Genomic DNA, 7,821 nt, shown 5'->3' on the forward strand with positions numbered 1-7,821 from the left:
CTGTCACCTACCAGCAAAACTAACTGCGGAGGGGGGTGCGGGGGCAATGGGCTTACTTTTAGAACAAGAATTTAGAAGTATAGCTAAAGAGAAGATAACAAATTGTATTTATGTAGTCCCAATTTTTAAAAATTAGAAACAATACAGAACACAATAACAACACTTTAATCAAAGATGGAAAGATTATCACAGTCCAAAATATGAGTTAGATCTGATGTCTTTGCTTATATTTTTATATGCAGTTTAATTCTCATGAAGAAAATATATCTACATGCATATACACCACCTCAAAAGAAGGTAGCAAACTTCTGCTTTTGAAACTCTCTATTGGCTTTACAGTTAATTTGTAGAAAAACTTTTCTACTGTCAAAGTATCAAGAGTTACATGACCTGTTTTAAAGATTTAGTCAAGTCTTGTCTCAAACATGTGATTGAATCATTCCATCCCTAAGTAAATGGATAGAAGTGGAGGACTTCTTCAAATAGCCCCGGTACTGAAGTGTTACAACTCACATGTCTTAGGGTTAATATTTAGGGGTCCTTTAGTAATAGAATGCTGCTAACAATTTAAATAGCAAAAATTTTGAAAATATTTCATAATACACACATTAGATTGAAGCGCTAAACTCGCTTTGAAAAAAACTTGAGAATTTCGGTAAAACACAATTGCCAGTGTTCAAAAATAATCTCAGCATGCAAAGAAGTTAACATCTCAATTAACTTAAGAAAAAAGTAACATAATTATTTTCAGTTGTATTATACATTGGACATCAATTTTCATACTGTTTATAATAAAGTAAGTAATACATTATCAAACTCACTTCTAAAATACAGTTTTAACTAGCATTAATACGAACAGATGAGTAGAATTCTTTTATGAACTTTCATGGTACTTGAAGTACTGAGTTCACCGACACTAAGGGAGGGGGGAGCATATATAGAAAAACCAGAGACCATATGAGAATTATCACTTTTCTCCAGCTGTCTGGTAATTCGACATATCTTTCCCTTAAAAAAAAATACATATACATATATATACACACACGCACACACTATACCGAAAAAGCTACTCAGATCCAGATTTGAAAGCCAGCTTGTATTATTAGCATGGCCTTTCTGTAAGCATTTTTTTTCCCCCTCTGTTTAACTGTACATTACTTTGTCCATTATAATCAAGGCAAGAGGTGATGGGGAGGGGAGAGCAATGATAATCTGTAGGTTTAAAAGCAACCTTAAGAATGTCAATTGAAGAACTATAAAGTTAGAGAAATAATGGCTATTTATTCTTGCACTCCAGGGTGGCACACTGAGACCAAAGGTCTACCGTTGATCGAGGTCCCATCTGTTTTTGGTTATGAGGTTCATTAACAATAAATGTGCCTCTTTTAACCACTTTTTATCAAGATTACTCTTTTCCACTAATATTAAACTGTAGTCTAAAGCCAAAATTAGTGGTGATTATTAACTTATTCAAAACATGCTTTATAATGCTTCATATGGGTTACAGTACAGAGCTGCTTCTCCTGAAATTGGCTGCCTTACCCTAAAGCGGAAGATGAATTTTAAAACATATGACTTGAAAAGAAAATACTTAACCCGTGGGGCAATTTAAGAGTCAAAAAAAAAAAAAAAAAAGAGGGGGGAGTAGATAAAAGCGTCAAAGTTAATGCTACAAAACATATTAAGCAGTCATGAGGCTTAACAGCGTTATAAATTGTAAAGTGTTAGATGATAATTTAGTAAATGTATTGACAATCAAAACGTCATATAGGTCATGCAAAATTGTCCTTCGAATGAATACCCACCTATAAGCAGCTATCAAACCCAGTCATCTTGTAAAAAGCTCTACATTATAAAGCAAAATTACATGCACATAAAACGCCCAATTTACTCATTTAAACTCTACGCCCAAGGCTAAAGTTCACCAAACCTGAGTTTGGAATTGCAAAGAGCAACCTCCACGGGGCCCGCTGGACTGACAGCACGGGAACTAACTACAGTCTCAACAGATGCCAGGCTGAAGAGTTTCTTTTAAGTTACACATTTAAACAACCCATTTTACTGCAACGTCTGGCTGGCGCATTGAAAGCAGGCTACTTTCTCAAAACCCCATTTCCCTGTCCATAAACGAAGTCCATATATGATAATCAACGAAATAAACAGTGAACTCAGACACAGCAATTATTTCCTTTGAAAAGAAAAAGCAAAGCCCGAAATTCCGGTTTCAAGAACCTATTTTTTGCAGCGTGGGAGCCTTTTCAATGAGTTCCATGCTGGATCGCCTCCCTCGGCCCACAGAACCTCATAATCACATTTTAAGAGATTGTGCCCTTATCCATTCCATATGGCCGGCACGATCCAGGCCAAGCTTTCACTGTGACCTTTTAAAGAGACAAAGAAGCAAAGTACTATCTAGAAACAGAAACACTGCAGTTTTACTGAGTGAAATTAGCAAAACCGACCTGAAACTCACCACTTCAAAACTTGACAGCATATAAATAACAAAAACAAAGGAGGTTTCCTTTGCAGCCCGGGTTCTTGAAGAGAAGTTCAAGAATGATGTTTTCTACGTCCTTTTTTTTTTAATTAAAAAAAAAAAAAAAAAAAAAGCAGCAGACCTGAAGGCGACTTCCCCTGAAATTGTATTATTTTCTCTTCCCTTACCCCCGCCCCCCTAAGCGGGGGAAGGGCCGATAAACGTCTGTAAGAGTAGCCATGGGAGAGAGGGGTTAAAAAAAAATCACAATTCGAAAAACAACATATATGGTTTGTAAAATGTCTAACCTCAGAGAACGGGGTTTTCGATGGGGGAGGAGGGGAGAGTGGGAGGAGAGAGAAGATAAAATTGATCTGACAAGTGATTCGTTCGGTGGGGGGGGGGGAGAATCGTAAAAACAAAGCAAAACCCCTTAAGAGCAGTACACTGTGGCGGTGCTGGGGAGGCGAGGTGGTGACTGGGGTTTCTCTTAAAAAGAAGAAAAAAAAAAAAATCACTGCGGACAAGGTCTCCAGAAAGGCAAGAACGGTTCCCCTCGCTTCCCTCCCTCCCTCCTGCTCGCTGGGGTTCTTCGGTGTGAGGACAGAAAGTCTACTTCTGGCTGTCACTTGTAATCTTATTCTCCAGGCACCCCGGAGAACGCAGGGAGGGGAAGGCCGGCTCGCCTCCCCTCGGATCGCCCCCGCCCCCTCCCCCTCCCCAACAATTGCGCCTGATAGTAACAAACCTTCAACTTTCTTCCCACAGCCTCGCGCCCCCGACCAGGGCATCTACCGGGGGGCCGCGAGGGTGGGGAGCAGGAGGTCGCGGAAAAAGCCCCGGCAAGGCATTAAAATGCCACTTTTGATTCGGCCCTCGCTGACGACAGCCCCGAGGACCCCCTCCCTGCCCATGGACGCGGGGCTGCGAGCGTCTGGGGAGCCGAGAGAGTGAGGCCGAGGAAGAGGGCTGGGGGGAGGGGAGGGGGGATCGGAAGGCACCCCAGCCGCCTCCGCCGCACCGACTCCCCACCCCCTCCCCCCCAAAAGTCGCCGAGCTCTCACTCAGCCGGAGTCCGAGGTAAATAAACAACGAGCTCCACAATGGCACTAGGACTTGGGGGAAAAGGAAGCCAGAAACCCCGACACAACTGAACAGGAGTTTCCCGAAAGCGGAGTGGGGGGTGTGGGGGTGTGGGAGGCGGCCCCCCGGAGTCGCCTGGGCCCCCGGGCGGGCTAGAGGGCGGCCACGGCTGCTGCGGTGGCGACGAGGCCGGCGGTCGCCGGGTGGCCCCGGGAGCGGCGCGCGCGCGGCGGTGTGTGTGCGTGCGGGCGGGCGCGGGTCCCCGGACGGGGCCGCTCCGCTCTCCCCCTCGCCGCCGGCGCTGCCCCCATCAAATTCGGAGCGGACTCCTCCCGGGCGCGGTGGCCGCCGCCGCGCCCCGCTCGGCTCCGCGCGTCCGGCCGCGCTGCAGCCCTCCGCGCCGCTGCTGCCGCCGCCGCTGCTGCTGCTGCCGCCGCCGCCGCCGCTGTGGCTGCCTCTTCTTCCTCCTCCTCATTTTAATACACAGTCACCCCGCTCGCAGCCCCAGCCCCGAGCACGCAGCCTCCTCCGGGCCGCCCGCCGCCGCCGCCCCGAGCCCTTCCCCAGCGGGGCCGGCTCCGCCGCCGCCGCCGCGTCCGGGGAGCGGGAGCGAGCGAGCGAGCGAGTGGCGGCGGCGACGGCGGCGGCGGCGGCGGAGGGGGAGGGGGCGGGAGGGGGGGGGGAAGGGGGCGCGGGGGGGGGCAGGGTGCACGGAGCAGGCGGAAAAGGGATGGGGATTAAAACCCGGGCTGGAGGGCCGGGATTGGGGGAGGGGGCGGGGGCGGCGAGTTAAAAAAGCAGCAAGGCAAGTAACTAGTGAATGAGTGCGGGGAGGGGGGAGCGCACGATTTCCGGCCCCGGGCGCGCAAGAATTTGTAATGAGCTTGATTTGAGTGAGGCGGCCCGACGTTTATTACACACAATACCCAGAATAACAGGGCGCCGCGCGCGGGCCGGCGCCGGCCGCCGGGCGAGCGGGGAGGGCGCGCGGGGAGGAGGAGCCGGGGGCCGCTGCCAGGGCCGCGGCCGCTGGGCGCGCAGGCGGCGGGGGCAGGTGTGCGCGGGTGCGGGGCGGGAGGAGGGACAGGGCCGGCGGGGGGTGTCGGGGGAGGAAAGTGATGGGGAGGAGAGGGCGAGGGCCGGGGGAAACTAACCACCCCACCCGCGCGCCACAAAAGCCACCGAAAGGAATACGTCGGGAGCGTGGAGGGCGGGCACCCGGGGGACTGGCGAGGCGGGAAGGGCGCACCGGCCCGCGGGAGAGCGGCCCGGGAGGGCAGGTGACGGGCGCCGAGCACCGAGGCAGGGGGACTTAAAGGAAGTGGCCGAAGGGGACCATCGGGAGGTGCAGTTCTCCGGAGAAGCGCGGAGGCTGCATAAGGCGTTTGCAGAGAAATAAAGGCCAGGGTCCCTGAAATGCTCTGGCGACTATTTATCCTCAAAGGCGGGGGAATCCTAAACTATTAAGAGCCAGCGATCAAAAAAGATGAGTAAGAGCCTTTCTGTACTAGTCAGAAGTAGATTCAAAACTCCGTCCCTTCTGAGCCAGGGAACACGTCGGAGGAAGAAGTACGTGGCCCATGGTGGCCGAGTGAAACAAAATTTGGGTCACTTGAAAGAGACCTGACTAGTTAGTTATTCCAAAAGAAAAGATGCCACCATTCTTAATTTACCTCGGGTGAAAGACAAGAAAGTTGGGGTGGGTAAGAACCTCTGTTGTAGCAATAAATACTTCTGTAATCTACGGTGAACTACCCAGGTAGATAAATGGTCATTAGCACATAAGTATGATCCTCTTATTTAGATAATCTATTAAATCTAGTTCCTATAAAAATGAAGAACATTACAGTCATGCCCAAAATAGAGATGCTTAGGTTTTAGTACTAACATCTTAGAACCCTGAAGGCAGTTAATCATTAAACAAAAACAAAAATGTTATAAGAATCATTTTTCAGAATACACTAGGAGGGAAAAGAGAAAAATCAGAGAAACATTTTGTTACACATAAAAAAAAGCAACAAGTTAGCACAAGTACCGAGATAAGAGGAAAGTGCAAATGAAGCTCTTTAAAACTACCAATACACTCTTAGTGTGTACATTAGAAATCTAAGAAAAGCAGAAGATAAAGTATAGGAAATAATGGCCTCCCAGGGAGGATAAGTTTAGGAGAAACACAATGAAAAAATATCACTCTAATGGCACCCACGTTTCACCCACAAAACCAGAAAGGTTAGTGAAAATTGAGGAAGGCAACAGTGAATCTTGGCGCATAGAAACCCAAGCCTAGGGCAAAAGAATGTGATAATAAAACACAAAACCCAGCATCCAAAACAAGAAAATAAACATAAGGCAGTCTTTACTGAAAAGCTCAAATGATAACATATTTTCAAAAGTTGAAATGTGGGGAAGTATGGAGGCGGGTATTTTAATTAAAGTATAAGAAATACAGTCAATAAGGAAATATATAAACATGGCAAAACACAGCACTGGTGTCAGAGTTGGTATTGTGGATGGATGGATGTAAACTTATTTTTTTTTAATGTTTGATATTCAAAAAGAAAAACATGGATAACACTCAATTATCCTTAGAATGACAATGATTTTTGCAATATGGTAGGTCAAATTAGGAATTTCCAAGATGTATATTTTAATAGTTGCTTCAAACTGGTGATGCCTGACATGTTTCCCTGAAACCTGCCTGATTTTCAGTAGGGACAGTGCATTCTAGCATCACAAGCGTATACATTTACAAACAATAGCAAAATTTAAAAATAGAGAAAAAGTATAGTGGACTGCAAAAAATCATTTATCCATGCAAATGCAACTCAAGTTGAATGTTTAAAAAAAGGAAGAAAGAAAAGGAAGACAGCTGTTGGGCAAAACATAATTGAAGCAAAGAGAAAAGGAGACTAAAAAAGGGTGACTGAAAATATCAATATTAAGACACATTGGCATAAAATATTGTAAATGATGGTTATCCCATTATTTACACAAATAAGACAAAAAGTTTCCTGATTGCTTAGCCTCCTAATGATGTGGGGATTAAAATATTAATCTTTAAATTTGAATAGCACCTTTTATCCAGGAATTACAAGCTAATTCTCAAAACATAAAAATGTGTAGTAAGGATGGACGTGGCCTTGGAAAATGATAAACAGAATAAATGAGGATAAAGACATCTAATAATGACTTTACTATTTAAAAAAATATATAGTACAATTATATAGTACAATTATATAAATTGTACTCTATATAGTATAGTACAATCTGTTAATCACATATACATAACTAATTTCCCCCAAGCAATAATTTCTTTATTTAGGAACTATATAAGAAATGACATAAGTAAAATGGCACCGAGGTTTATGTCCTCCAAGTGATACAGTACACTGATGAACTTCCTATATATTATCTACCCCTTTAGAATACTCATTCTAAAATAAAGAAGAAGAAAAGAAAGGTAATTAGGAAAATACCACCTTTCCAGGCATATGTGAAAATAAACTATCATAATAGGGGGGTCATCAATTTTATTCTACACAGGCATCTTAAATTTGGCAACAAAGATGCAAGAGAGTATTGAAAAAAGTTAAACTTTATAAATCTAGCTATGAAAATAGAAAACCTCAGGAACATGAAATATTGCAAGTCAAATACATGAACCATTTAACATGTGGGTGTACAGTTAAAACAGAGTGCATTAATTTTTTATCACAGAAGAAGGCATTCAGACTGGCTACACAAAGGTAGCAGAGATAAAATATTTTAACAGATGACAAGATTTTTTTTAAGTTGAATAATAAAAGGACTACTGCATGTTTCAGATGGCAACATATTAAGATAAATATGCAGGCAGATATCCGAAAGCATTAAAACACATTCAGAGTTCTGAATAGCACATACATTTGTAATAAACAGAGAAAGTATTTAGAATTTGAACGCTTTTAAGATATGGCAGCTCCACCAGTGACTGTGTTAGCAAAGCAGTGCTTACCACCAAAGCACTTTCTAAGGACATGGTGGGTTTTTTGTTTTTTTTTTTCTAAATTTTTAAATTCAAATACTGTTGGTTATCTCTCCACACTCTTAAAACAGCACATTTTACGTGGCATATTGCTCTTTTTGTCGTGTCAACTCTTTGTTTTTTGGCTTTAGCTGCAGGTGGTGTTTTCCATATATGAATTTCTGGGAATACGGTCTGTGTTGGCCATATAAGGATGTCTCTTTGAGCCATATGTTCTGCTGTCATGTGTCTCATTTTG

The 7,821-nt window shown here is 44.5% G+C and overlaps 1 protein-coding gene across 3 annotated transcripts in view; it reads right to left on the minus strand.

Annotated features, from left to right (window-relative positions):
* SATB1 (SATB homeobox 1) overlaps positions 1 to 3,774 on the minus strand; it is a 79,955-nt gene extending 76,181 nt beyond the window's left edge. Inside the window, exons 1-2 of one of the 3 annotated variants that reach the window (XM_024115214.3) lie at positions 3,225 to 3,774; positions 2,474 to 2,573 (exon numbers count right to left, since the gene is read on the minus strand). The gene's annotated coding sequence lies outside the window, so the exon portion shown is untranslated. Of the gene's footprint in view, positions 1 to 2,462 lie in introns of all 3 variants that reach the window. The other 2 variants (XM_028490210.2, XM_028490205.2) reach the window with 2 other exon arrangements.
* Positions 3,775 to 7,821: the final 4,047 nt, after the last annotated feature.

This window comes from Physeter macrocephalus, chromosome 1, assembly GCF_002837175.3.
Source record: "Physeter macrocephalus isolate SW-GA chromosome 1, ASM283717v5, whole genome shotgun sequence".
In the NCBI taxonomy this organism is placed as follows: domain Eukaryota; kingdom Metazoa; phylum Chordata; class Mammalia; order Artiodactyla; family Physeteridae; genus Physeter; species Physeter macrocephalus.